The sequence below is a fragment of the Vicugna pacos genome, unplaced genomic scaffold (genome assembly GCF_048564905.1).
Source record: "Vicugna pacos unplaced genomic scaffold, VicPac4 scaffold_20, whole genome shotgun sequence".
Lineage (NCBI taxonomy): Eukaryota > Metazoa > Chordata > Mammalia > Artiodactyla > Camelidae > Vicugna > Vicugna pacos.
Genome location: NW_027328741.1, coordinates 96093818 through 96108393, shown reverse-complemented (window position 1 = coordinate 96108393; position 14576 = coordinate 96093818).

Genomic DNA, 14576 nt, shown 5'->3' with positions numbered 1-14576 from the left:
ACAGGTGTGCTGAGTACATTCAAGCCGCGATACTGGGTCGATGCGTACTGAATGATCCTTGACATCACCTTGAGTAATTTCTTTTGAATATTCATGTTACCCTACCCTTTTTGTGTTGTTTGTTTGTTTGATTCTTTCTTGGTCTGCTTCTCGTTTGCTTTGCAAACACGTCAGGCCATGCATCTCTCCGTTTGCTTCCAACAGAGAGTCATATAAGCTGACTCCCTTAAGATAGTGCTTCCAATCCCCTATGATTTCCTGCTTCCCTCTCCCATCTTTAGGGTTTTGATGTCCTCCTTGCCTTCTTCTTGTTTCTTCTTTTCCACTCATGCTCTTCTTGCATTTCCAATAAGGGTTTTCTTCTTTCCATTTCATCTTGCTGCTTATCCCTTCAGGGGAGAATCCTCAACCTTTCTTTTAGGATAAGTTTCGAACTGCTGAATTCTTTTAAGATTTGCAGGTCTGTGGCATTCTCTAGCTCTGCTGTTATTAGAAATGGTGGTCATGTGGCATAGGCTACCCTAGATGGCAGCATTTTGCCATTCAAGCTATGGTCTATGTCCTGGCACTCCTCCCTGTCCTGCAATATTGCTGCTGAGATAGCAGCTGAAACCCCTCTGGAGGTTCTCTTGTGACTATGTTGCTTTCCTCCAGGCGCATTTTAAATCACTGGGATGCTCATGAACTTTGTTGATTTGGATCATACAGCTGCTGCTAAGTCTATTGGGATTCCACCTCTTTTGGACGCTGTGTACTTCCTGAATTCGCCTAGATGATTCTATCTTGGCTTTCAGCAAGTTTCAGTCTGATTTTTCTACACATAACTTTTCAAACATTGTTTGTTTCTTTATCTCTTGCTTTTCCATCTGGGACTCTTTCGAATTTTAGTCTTTCATGCCTTGTCTTCAACCAGGATTCAACAGCAATGTTTTCATTGGTTTGCACTTGCTTTCCTATGTGTGCTTCTGACCGAGGGATTTCTGTTCCCCTGTCTTCAAAGTCATTCACGCGTCCCTCTGCAATATCTCGTCTGCTTAGGACGGAATGTTAGCCCTGATATTTTCTCATCCACTGAGTTTTCTGATATTATTTGGCTCGTCTTTAGGCTTTCTCTTCCCCTTTTCTGGTATTCTGCCTTTTGTGATTCTGAGACACTGTTGTTCTTCAGTGTTTCCCTCACCTCCATTTTCAATACTTGCTCTGGAGAGCGTTTTGCAGTCTAGTTGTCTGAAAGCTTATCTTTAGGGCCTTCAATCTCTTTGGAACTGAAAATGGTACTTCCTTTTCCTTTTACTGTATTTCTTCATCTCTACTGGTCAGGTAATTTCAGGTATCTAATGTAGACTTCTAGGGCTTGGTTAAGTGAAAACTTTAGACACTTGGCTCTACACAATTGCATGGGATTTCTGTGAGGACAAATTTTCCTAGACATTGATGCCATGTCCTGTTCCTGTGTGTGTTGTCTGGTCTATCTCCAATTGCTGGTGTTGCCTTTGTTGTGATGAACCCCCCATACTATTTCGATTAGGATAACCTCATTTTGATTACGCTTATCTCACAAATCTGAAAGAGCACAGGACACTTCCTCTGGTGGAAATGGAGCTTCTAAAGGTTCTCAGCTCTGCATTCTACTCTCTGTTATTTTGGAGTGTTTCCAGAAGAGCAGAGTGTGAGTGCGCTTGTGCTTTGTAGTGCCACGGGAATGTCCCACTGAAACCAGTTCTTCCAAGAGCTTCTCTGTCTACAGAAACACCAGTGGAAGCATATCTATGGATGTCACACATCAGGGCCTGCTGGAATGATCCCGCAGCCCGAACTTGGTGTCCTCGCTGCCGAACCGTGCCGGTGCCATCCAAAATGTAGCATCCGCTTTTGAGAGATAAACTGAAGGAAATCCTTCCTCTTCTCACGCTGTGGTCTTGGACCACACTTCCTTGTCCTCTCATCCTTGTGGCACGGGTGCACGAAGCCAACCACAGAGCTGTTGCACATCCTGTGCCTCAAACCAAACCATAATCACAGCCCAGGTTATGAATGTAGCAGATCCTAAGGCTTTTCATTCTGAATTCAAACCCAAGGCCCCCTGGATCCCTCAGACCCGATGCACAATATCTCTGATTCAGCCCCACACATGCTCTATTGGCAAAATGCCAAATTGGTCTCTGGTCCTGCAGATGCACTGGGTGTGGCCATGGGACATATCGATAATTTCAACTGCGCGCGCCAGGGTGGTTGCTTGCTCATTGGGGCCACAGGTCGGTTTGCTCTCTTGATAGGACCCACCACATCCCACAACGCACTCCAGATCCCTGAGACTCAGCGTGTGCCACCATCCGTAGCCCTATCCCTCCCTGAACGCTGCCTCTGCTACCTCAAATTTGGCAGCTCGGAGCTTGGTCTCAGAATCAACTGTGGGGATGTTTTGCACTGGATTCTTTGAGTTCTGTCAGCCAAGCATCTGCTGTGCACTCTTCTAACACTCAGCGCATCACCTTCAATCCCATGTCTCCTGTCCGCTTGTGAGTGTGCGTCCAAGTTAAAGAGAGTTTCACCTTTACTGCTCCATCAACAGGGCTCAGACCATGCACTGGTATCCATTCCCTGCTTTTCCTTCTCCTGCTTCCAGGTGTTCTGAGGCCTCATCCTGTCTTTGGAAGTAACAGACCTCTCTTCGGCAAGTGTCCTGTGCCAAGGGCTGGGTGAGTGGATGTTTCCATTGCTGTGTTCATGGGAGCGAGTGAGCGCAGGTTGCACTGCTTCTCTGTCAACTGGGCATCGATGAATCAACACTTTCCAGATACATTTCACAGAAATGTGATTTCTTTTTATCTCTTTGTTTCTATACAGCCGTGGTGGGAGGGATTGTCCGAAGACTCCAGTTTTGACATTGTGTTGATATCTCATTTGCAGTCTTTAAAAATTTAATAGAATTGATATAAATGTTTTGGGAGTTATACGAAAGTGAAGTTAGTTTCTGAAACATACTAAATCGACCTAGAAGCCAGACTTGTCAATTTCGGTAACATTTTGTCAGCTCTAAGGAAAACATAGACAGATAGAATGCAAACTAGCAGTCCGAACTGTTAAAGGGGTCATGTCAGCTCTTTACTGTTGAAGCCTCCGAAACCAACAGGAACCATGAAATAACTAATGGAAACATGAAATAACCCCCAAGCTTGGATTCCCTTGTGCATGTGGTGCCCTTTAGTCCCGATGACACCTACTGGTCAATGTTGGCATTTCAAGGTGTAACATCCCTCTCAAGGAAAATACAAGAGGAAACGAACTAAATATATACATTTAGCTTTGAATCCAAAGAACCTAGAGGCATTATAGCTATGAGAACCCTGCTGCAGCTATGCTAGGCTACTGAGAACCAGGTGTTCTTCTATCAGTGATGAGAACGCTTAATCATCCGATCATGTTGGGTAAAGCACTTGAATGCAACCAAGTCTGCACCCCCATGATAGATTGCCCCCGGGGGCTTGACTCAATTGAAAGACGGTCCACATAAGCTGTGTCTTTCATGTCATTGGCGACTTTTACAGTTCCGTTCACTATCTGACTTCTAATATTTACCTAGACTGTCTTGAAAAACGGAGGCCTAATACAGATTCAAGTTCAGTCAAAGATTCCCCTCACTTACCACACTCCCTTCACCCCAGAGAGGACATAATCCCAGCATTTGCTGAATCTAGCGGAAGGCCATCGTTTCTTTGTGGGAGCTAAGTATTCAATTCCTATCTATTTCATACGAGAGTATTTGACCTTTATGGGGTTCCCTGTTGTTCACAGAGGATGAAGCTAGAGGAAATCTGATTCTAGGAGGGGCTTGCTCTTCTCTTACTGGCTTCATTGCAGCTCAGGTACTGATCCCTCAAAATGGATGCCTGAGTGGAGGGGAGGGAAGAGCAAGTGCTTGATAGCTAGGCCCAAACCTGGGAAAAGGCATACCTGGGCTTGGTGCACTTTGATCTGAATGGCTTGGAATTGCCCCTTGGGTCGTGTGGATTATCTGACCTCTTTCAAGAACATGAGCGTTTTTATCATCTCTGCCATCTCTTCTCTTTAGACGTCAGGGATCTTGGACCCGTTCTTGGAGCAGAGAATTGAGGAACTTCCTCCAGTCCATGGTGGCCCTCCGTATGTTTCTGCTAGTATCAGCGAGGTTCAATATGTCTCATGAATGCCTTTCGAGCCTGCTATCCTCTACAGCTGTCTCCAGGCCAGTATTCTCTATTGTAGCAGAACATCTCTCATCAATGTGTTCGCATCTCTCCTCAATCCGTGCAGCCATGTTTTCGGCCAGCTTCTCTTCGTGTCTCCCATAAAGTCGACTTCAACAGGACTGGGCAAGTCTGAAAGGACCTCGGAGCCTCTCCAGTAAGCTGAAGACAGGCAGATCTTCCACTGTCTGCCCTTTCAGGTTCTGGAAACTGACCCGTGAACTCAGGTCTTTGGGCAGCAGCAGTATCTCGAACTGACACAGCTTCCCGGACCAAAGACCTAAGCCAAGCTCCACAGAGGGCGGCAGCCCCTCCATCGCACTGATCCACCCACAGAACTCTGCCCGGTTACCTAGGATCCACCAGCCACAACAAGCCTCGCGGTACACACCAACATTCCACCTGGAATCCAACCGCTAACTGCCATCCCCAATGGCTGCTGCATCTTGTCAGTGTTGGGGGAGGGGCTGCATCCGACGAGAGGTTCCTAAGGTAAATGTGATTCTACCCACTAGCGTCCCATGGGCCTTTGTTCTTCCCTCTTTCCTTTTGTTCAGATCTGTATGCACTGTAGCAACGGAGGGAAGTGTGTCCATTTTCAGTTGAATGTTTCACACGTCTTTAAACTTTCTAACAGTTCACAGTACACAGAGACCCACTAAGGGAAACTATTGTTCCTGTAATATGGGCACACCCGCAATACATAGCCGTCGGTTGATTTCTGCTGAAACACCCGCATTCACGGGACATCTATCCATTTGTTTCAAGGGGGCTGAAATTCCTAGGAATGATACAATCCCCAATGTGCACTTTACTGCCTGTCTCTTTTGATCTTAGTACACTTTTGCGGAGCTACTTTTCCTTGTTATAGGCTTGTGCCATTTCTTCTCGACGTAGTGTAGAATATGGCATTCATTCATCCTGTTGGAAGACTTGCAAGTCTATATCACGGACTAGGAATCCATTGGATTCCAAATCGGCATTTGGTTTAGGTCACGATATGCTCATATGAATCAATATTTACGAATATAAATGCACGCCTCTGATTTCCGAATACAGGTGTGCTGAGTACATTCAAGCCGCGATACTGGGTCGATGCGTACTGAATGATCCTTGACATCACCTTGAGTAATTTCTTTTGAATATTCATGTTACCCTACCCTTTTTGTGTTGTTTGTTTGTTTGATTCTTTCTTGGTCTGCTTCTCGTTTGCTTTGCAAACACGTCAGGCCATGCATCTCTCCGTTTGCTTCCAACAGAGAGTCATATAAGCTGACTCCCTTAAGATAGTGCTTCCAATCCCCTATGATTTCCTGCTTCCCTCTCCCATCTTTAGGGTTTTGATGTCCTCCTTGCCTTCTTCTTGTTTCTTCTTTTCCACTCATGCTCTTCTTGCATTTCCAATAAGGGTTTTCTTCTTTCCATTTCATCTTGCTGCTTATCCCTTCAGGGGAGAATCCTCAACCTTTCTTTTAGGATAAGTTTCGAACTGCTGAATTCTTTTAAGATTTGCAGGTCTGTGGCATTCTCTAGCTCTGCTGTTATTAGAAATGGTGGTCATGTGGCATAGGCTACCCTAGATGGCAGCATTTTGCCATTCAAGCTATGGTCTATGTCCTGGCACTCCTCCCTGTCCTGCAATATTGCTGCTGAGATAGCAGCTGAAACCCCTCTGGAGGTTCTCTTGTGACTATGTTGCTTTCCTCCAGGCGCATTTTAAATCACTGGGATGCTCATGAACTTTGTTGATTTGGATCATACAGCTGCTGCTAAGTCTATTGGGATTCCACCTCTTTTGGACGCTGTGTACTTCCTGAATTCGCCTAGATGATTCTATCTTGGCTTTCAGCAAGTTTCAGTCTGATTTTTCTACACATAACTTTTCAAACATTGTTTGTTTCTTTATCTCTTGCTTTTCCATCTGGGACTCTTTCGAATTTTAGTCTTTCATGCCTTGTCTTCAACCAGGATTCAACAGCAATGTTTTCATTGGTTTGCACTTGCTTTCCTATGTGTGCTTCTGACCGAGGGATTTCTGTTCCCCTGTCTTCAAAGTCATTCACGCGTCCCTCTGCAATATCTCGTCTGCTTAGGACGGAATGTTAGCCCTGATATTTTCTCATCCACTGAGTTTTCTGATATTATTTGGCTCGTCTTTAGGCTTTCTCTTCCCCTTTTCTGGTATTCTGCCTTTTGTGATTCTGAGACACTGTTGTTCTTCAGTGTTTCCCTCACCTCCATTTTCAATACTTGCTCTGGAGAGCGTTTTGCAGTCTAGTTGTCTGAAAGCTTATCTTTAGGGCCTTCAATCTCTTTGGAACTGAAAATGGTACTTCCTTTTCCTTTTACTGTATTTCTTCGTCTCTACTGGTCAGGTAATTTCAGGTATCTAATGTAGACTTCTAGGGCTTGGTTAAGTGAAAACTTTAGACACTTGGCTCTACACAATTGCATGGGATTTCTGTGAGGACAAATTTTCCTAGACATTGATGCCATGTCCTGTTCCTGTGTGTGTTGTCTGGTCTATCTCCAATTGCTGGTGTTGCCTTTGTTGTGATGAACCCCCCATACTATTTCGATTAGGATAACCTCATTTTGATTACGCTTATCTCACAAATCTGAAAGAGCACAGGACACTTCCTCTGGTGGAAATGGAGCTTCTAAAGGTTCTCAGCTCTGCATTCTACTCTCTGTTATTTTGGAGTGTTTCCAGAAGAGCAGAGTGTGAGTGCGCTTGTGCTTTGTAGTGCCACGGGAATGTCCCACTGAAACCAGTTCTTCCAAGAGCTTCTCTGTCTACAGAAACACCAGTGGAAGCATATCTATGGATGTCACACATCAGGGCCTGCTGGAATGATCCCGCAGCCCGAACTTGGTGTCCTCGCTGCCGAACCGTGCCGGTGCCATCCAAAATGTAGCATCCGCTTTTGAGAGATAAACTGAAGGAAATCCTTCCTCTTCTCACGCTGTGGTCTTGGACCACACTTCCTTGTCCTCTCATCCTTGTGGCACGGGTGCACGAAGCCAACCACAGAGCTGTTGCACATCCTGTGCCTCAAACCAAACCATAATCACAGCCCAGGTTATGAATGTAGCAGATCCTAAGGCTTTTCATTCTGAATTCAAACCCAAGGCCCCCTGGATCCCTCAGACCCGATGCACAATATCTCTGATTCAGCCCCACACATGCTCTATTGGCAAAATGCCAAATTGGTCTCTGGTCCTGCAGATGCACTGGGTGTGGCCATGGGACATATCGATAATTTCAACTGCGCGCGCCAGGGTGGTTGCTTGCTCATTGGGGCCACAGGTCGGTTTGCTCTCTTGATAGGACCCACCACATCCCACAACGCACTCCAGATCCCTGAGACTCAGCGTGTGCCACCATCCGTAGCCCTATCCCTCCCTGAACGCTGCCTCTGCTACCTCAAATTTGGCAGCTCGGAGCTTGGTCTCAGAATCAACTGTGGGGATGTTTTGCACTGGATTCTTTGAGTTCTGTCAGCCAAGCATCTGCTGTGCACTCTTCTAACACTCAGCGCATCACCTTCAATCCCATGTCTCCTGTCCACTTGTGAGTGTGCGTCCAAGTTAAAGAGAGTTTCACCTTTACTGCTCCATCAACAGGGCTCAGACCATGCACTGGTATCCATTCCCTGCTTTTCCTTCTCCTGCTTCCAGGTGTTCTGAGGCCTCATCCTGTCTTTGGAAGTAACAGACCTCTCTTCGGCAAGTGTCCTGTGCCAAGGGCTGGGTGAGTGGATGTTTCCATTGCTGTGTTCATGGGAGCGAGTGAGCGCAGGTTGCACTGCTTCTCTGTCAACTGGGCATCGATGAATCAACACTTTCCAGATACATTTCACAGAAATGTGATTTCTTTTTATCTCTTTGTTTCTATACAGCCGTGGTGGGAGGGATTGTCCGAAGACTCCAGTTTTGACATTGTGTTGATATCTCATTTGCAGTCTTTAAAATTTTAATAGAATTGATATAAATGTTTTGGGAGTTATACGAAAGTGAAGTTAGTTTCTGAAACATACTAAATCGACCTAGAAGCCAGACTTGTCAATTTCGGTAACATTTTGTCAGCTCTAAGGAAAACATAGACAGATAGAATGCAAACTAGCAGTCCGAACTGTTAAAGGGGTCATGTCAGCTCTTTACTGTTGAAGCCTCCGAAACCAACAGGAACCATGAAATAACTAATGGAAACATGAAATAACCCCCAAGCTTGGATTCCCTTGTGCATGTGGTGCCCTTTAGTCCCGATGACACCTACTGGTCAATGTTGGCATTTCAAGGTGTAACATCCCTCTCAAGGAAAATACAAGAGGAAACGAACTAAATATATACATTTAGCTTTGAATCCAAAGAACCTAGAGGCATTATAGCTATGAGAACCCTGCTGCAGCTATGCTAGGCTACTGAGAACCAGGTGTTCTTCTATCAGTGATGAGAACGCTTAATCATCCGATCATGTTGGGTAAAGGACTTGAATGCAACCAAGTCTGCACCCCCATGATAGATTGCTCCCGGGGGCTTGACTCAATTGAAAGACGGTCCACATAAGCTGTGTCTTTCATGTCATTGGCGACTTTTACAGTTCCGTTCACTATCTGACTTCTAATATTTACCTAGACTGTCTTGAAAAACGGAGGCCTAATACAGATTCAAGTTCAGTCAAAGATTCCCCTCACTTACCACACTCCCTTCACCCCAGAGAGGACATAATCCCAGCATTTGCTGAATCTAGCGGAAGGCCATCGTTTCTTTGTGGGAGCTAAGTATTCAATTCCTATCTATTTCATACGAGAGTATTTGACCTTTATGGGGTTCCCTGTTGTTCACAGAGGATGAAGCTAGAGGAACTCTGATTCTAGGAGGGGCTTGCTCTTCTCTTACTGGCTTCATTGCAGCTCAGGTACTGATCCCTCAAAATGGATGCCTGAGTGGAGGGGAGGGAAGAGCAAGTGCTTGATAGCTAGGCCCAAACCTGGGAAAAGGCTTACCTGGGCTTGGTGCACTTTGATCTGAATGGCTTGGAATTGCCCCTTGGGTCGTGTGGATTATCTGACCTCTTTCAAGAACATGAGCGTTTTTATCATCTCTGCCATCTCTTCTCTTTAGACGTCAGGGATCTTGGACCCGTTCTTGGAGCAGAGAATTGAGGAACTTCCTCCAGTCCACGGTGGCCCTCCGTATGTTTCTGCTAGTATCAGCGAGGTTCAATATGTCTCATGAATGCCTTTCGAGCCTGCTATCCTCTACAGCTGTCTCCAGGCCAGTATTCTCTATTGTAGCAGAACATCTCTCATCAATGTGTTCGCATCTCTCCTCAATCCGTGCAGCCATGTTTTCGGCCAGCTTCTCTTCGTGTCTCCCATAAAGTCGACTTCAACAGGACTGGGCAAGTCTGAAAGGACCTCGGAGCCTCTCCAGTAAGCTGAAGACAGGCAGATCTTCCACTGTCTGCCCTTTCAGGTTCTGGAAACTGACCCGTGAACTCAGGTCTTTGGGCAGCAGCAGTATCTCGAACTGACACAGCTTCCCGGACCAAAGACCTAAGCCAAGCTCCACAGAGGGCGGCAGCCCCTCCATCGCACTGATCCACCCACAGAACTCTGCCCGGTTACCTAGGATCCACCAGCCACAACAAGCCTCGCGGTACACACCAACATTCCACCTGGAATCCAACCGCTAACTGCCATCCCCAATGGCTGCTGCATCTTGTCAGTGTTGGGGGAGGGGCTGCATCCGACGAGAGGTTCCTAAGGTAAATGTGATTCTACCCACTAGCGTCCCATGGGCCTTTGTTCTTCCCTCTTTCCTTTTGTTCAGATCTGTATGCACTGTAGCAACGGAGGGAAGTGTGTCCATTTTCAGTTGAATGTTTCACACGTCTTTAAACTTTCTAACAGTTCACAGTACACAGAGACCCACTAAGGGAAACTATTGTTCCTGTAATATGGGCACACCCGCAATACATAGCCGTCGGTTGATTTCTGCTGAAACACCCGCATTCACGGGACATCTATCCATTTGTTTCAAGGGGGCTGAAATTCCTAGGAATGATACAATCCCCAATGTGCACTTTACTGCCTGTCTCTTTTGATCTTAGTACACTTTTGCGGAGCTACTTTTCCTTGTTATAGGCTTGTGCCATTTCTTCTCGACGTAGTGTAGAATATGGCATTCATTCATCCTGTTGGAAGACTTGCAAGTCTATATCACGGACTAGGAATCCATTGGATTCCAAATCGGCATTTGGTTTAGGTCACGATATGCTCATATGAATCAATATTTACGAATATAAATGCACGCCTCTGATTTCCGAATACAGGTGTGCTGAGTACATTCAAGCCGCGATACTGGGTCGATGCGTACTGAATGATCCTTGACATCACCTTGAGTAATTTCTTTTGAATATTCATGTTACCCTACCCTTTTTGTGTTGTTTGTTTGTTTGATTCTTTCTTGGTCTGCTTCTCGTTTGCTTTGCAAACACGTCAGGCCATGCATCTCTCCGTTTGCTTCCAACAGAGAGTCATATAAGCTGACTCCCTTAAGATAGTGCTTCCAATCCCCTATGATTTCCTGCTTCCCTCTCCCATCTTTAGGGTTTTGATGTCCTCCTTGCCTTCTTCTTGTTTCTTCTTTTCCACTCATGCTCTTCTTGCATTTCCAATAAGGGTTTTCTTCTTTCCATTTCATCTTGCTGCTTATCCCTTCAGGGGAGAATCCTCAACCTTTCTTTTAGGATAAGTTTCGAACTGCTGAATTCTTTTAAGATTTGCAGGTCTGTGGCATTCTCTAGCTCTGCTGTTATTAGAAATGGTGGTCATGTGGCATAGGCTACCCTAGATGGCAGCATTTTGCCATTCAAGCTATGGTCTATGTCCTGGCACTCCTCCCTGTCCTGCAATATTGCTGCTGAGATAGCAGCTGAAACCCCTCTGGAGGTTCTCTTGTGACTATGTTGCTTTCCTCCAGGCGCATTTTAAATCACTGGGATGCTCATGAACTTTGTTGATTTGGATCATACAGCTGCTGCTAAGTCTATTGGGATTCCACCTCTTTTGGACGCTGTGTACTTCCTGAATTCGCCTAGATGATTCTATCTTGGCTTTCAGCAAGTTTCAGTCTGATTTTTCTACACATAACTTTTCAAACATTGTTTGTTTCTTTATCTCTTGCTTTTCCATCTGGGACTCTTTCGAATTTTAGTCTTTCATGCCTTGTCTTCAACCAGGATTCAACAGCAATGTTTTCATTGGTTTGCACTTGCTTTCCTATGTGTGCTTCTGACCGAGGGATTTCTGTTCCCCTGTCTTCAAAGTCATTCACGCGTCCCTCTGCAATATCTCGTCTGCTTAGGACGGAATGTTAGCCCTGATATTTTCTCATCCACTGAGTTTTCTGATATTATTTGGCTCGTCTTTAGGCTTTCTCTTCCCCTTTTCTGGTATTCTGCCTTTTGTGATTCTGAGACAGTTGTTCTTCAGTGTTTCCCTCACCTCCATTTTCAATACTTGCTCTGGAGAGCGTTTTGCAGTCTAGTTGTCTGAAAGCTTATCTTTAGGGCCTTCAATCTCTTTGGAACTGAAAATGGTACTTCCTTTTCCTTTTACTGTATTTCTTCATCTCTACTGGTCAGGTAATTTCAGGTATCTAATGTAGACTTCTAGGGCTTGGTTAAGTGAAAACTTTAGACACTTGGCTCTACACAATTGCATGGGATTTCTGTGAGGACAAATTTTCCTAGACATTGATGCCATGTCCTGTTCCTGTGTGTGTTGTCTGGTCTATCTCCAATTGCTGGTGTTGCCTTTGTTGTGATGAACCCCCCATACTATTTCGATTAGGATAACCTCATTTTGATTACGCTTATCTCACAAATCTGAAAGAGCACAGGACACTTCCTCTGGTGGAAATGGAGCTTCTAAAGGTTCTCAGCTCTGCATTCTACTCTCTGTTATTTTGGAGTGTTTCCAGAAGAGCAGAGTGTGAGTGCGCTTGTGCTTTGTAGTGCCACGGGAATGTCCCACTGAAACCAGTTCTTCCAAGAGCTTCTCTGTCTACAGAAACACCAGTGGAAGCATATCTATGGATGTCACACATCAGGGCCTGCTGGAATGATCCCGCAGCCCGAACTTGGTGTCCTCGCTGCCGAACCGTGCCGGTGCCATCCAAAATGTAGCATCCGCTTTTGAGAGATAAACTGAAGGAAATCCTTCCTCTTCTCACGCTGTGGTCTTGGACCACACTTCCTTGTCCTCTCATCCTTGTGGCACGGGTGCACGAAGCCAACCACAGAGCTGTTGCACATCCTGTGCCTCAAACCAAACCATAATCACAGCCCAGGTTATGAATGTAGCAGATCCTAAGGCTTTTCATTCTGAATTCAAACCCAAGGCCCCCTGGATCCCTCAGACCCGATGCACAATATCTCTGATTCAGCCCCACACATGCTCTATTGGCAAAATGCCAAATTGGTCTCTGGTCCTGCAGATGCACTGGGTGTGGCCATGGGACATATCGATAATTTCAACTGCGCGCGCCAGGGTGGTTGCTTGCTCATTGGGGCCACAGGTCGGTTTGCTCTCTTGATAGGACCCACCACATCCCACAACGCACTCCAGATCCCTGAGACTCAGCGTGTGCCACCATCCGTAGCCCTATCCCTCCCTGAACGCTGCCTCTGCTACCTCAAATTTGGCAGCTCGGAGCTTGGTCTCAGAATCAACTGTGGGGATGTTTTGCACTGGATTCTTTGAGTTCTGTCAGCCAAGCATCTGCTGTGCACTCTTCTAACACTCAGCGCATCACCTTCAATCCCATGTCTCCTGTCCACTTGTGAGTGTGCGTCCAAGTTAAAGAGAGTTTCACCTTTACTGCTCCATCAACAGGGCTCAGACCATGCACTGGTATCCATTCCCTGCTTTTCCTTCTCCTGCTTCCAGGTGTTCTGAGGCCTCATCCTGTCTTTGGAAGTAACAGACCTCTCTTCGGCAAGTGTCCTGTGCCAAGGGCTGGGTGAGTGGATGTTTCCATTGCTGTGTTCATGGGAGCGAGTGAGCGCAGGTTGCACTGCTTCTCTGTCAACTGGGCATCGATGAATCAACACTTTCCAGATACATTTCACAGAAATGTGATTTCTTTTTATCTCTTTGTTTCTATACAGCCGTGGTGGGAGGGATTGTCCGAAGACTCCAGTTTTGACATTGTGTTGATATCTCATTTGCAGTCTTTAAAAATTTAATAGAATTGATATAAATGTTTTGGGAGTTATACGAAAGTGAAGTTAGTTTCTGAAACATACTAAATCGACCTAGAAGCCAGACTTGTCAATTTCGGTAACATTTTGTCAGCTCTAAGGAAAACATAGACAGATAGAATGCAAACTAGCAGTCCGAACTGTTAAAGGGGTCATGTCAGCTCTTTACTGTTGAAGCCTCCGAAACCAACAGGAACCATGAAATAACTAATGGAAACATGAAATAACCCCCAAGCTTGGATTCCCTTGTGCATGTGGTGCCCTTTAGTCCCGATGACACCTACTGGTCAATGTTGGCATTTCAAGGTGTAACATCCCTCTCAAGGAAAATACAAGAGGAAACGAACTAAATATATACATTTAGCTTTGAATCCAAAGAACCTAGAGGCATTATAGCTATGAGAACCCTGCTGCAGCTATGCTAGGCTACTGAGAACCAGGTGTTCTTCTATCAGTGATGAGAACGCTTAATCATCCGATCATGTTGGGTAAAGCACTTGAATGCAACCAAGTCTGCACCCCCATGATAGATTGCCCCCGGGGGCTTGACTCAATTGAAAGACGGTCCACATAAGCTGTGTCTTTCATGTCATTGGCGACTTTTACAGTTCCGTTCACTATCTGACTTCTAATATTTACCTAGACTGTCTTGAAAAACGGAGGCCTAATACAGATTCAAGTTCAGTCAAAGATTCCCCTCACTTACCACACTCCCTTCACCCCAGAGAGGACATAATCCCAGCATTTGCTGAATCTAGCGGAAGGCCATCGTTTCTTTGTGGGAGCTAAGTATTCAATTCCTATCTATTTCATACGAGAGTATTTGACCTTTATGGGGTTCCCTGTTGTTCACAGAGGATGAAGCTAGAGGAACTCTGATTCTAGGAGGGGCTTGCTCTTCTCTTACTGGCTTCATTGCAGCTCAGGTACTGATCCCTCAAAATGGATGCCTGAGTGGAGGGGAGGGAAGAGCAATTGCTTGATAGCTAGGCCCAAACCTGGGAAAAGGCTTACCTGGGCTTGGTGCACTTTGATCTGAATGGCTTGGAATTGCCCCTTGGGTCGTGTGGATTATC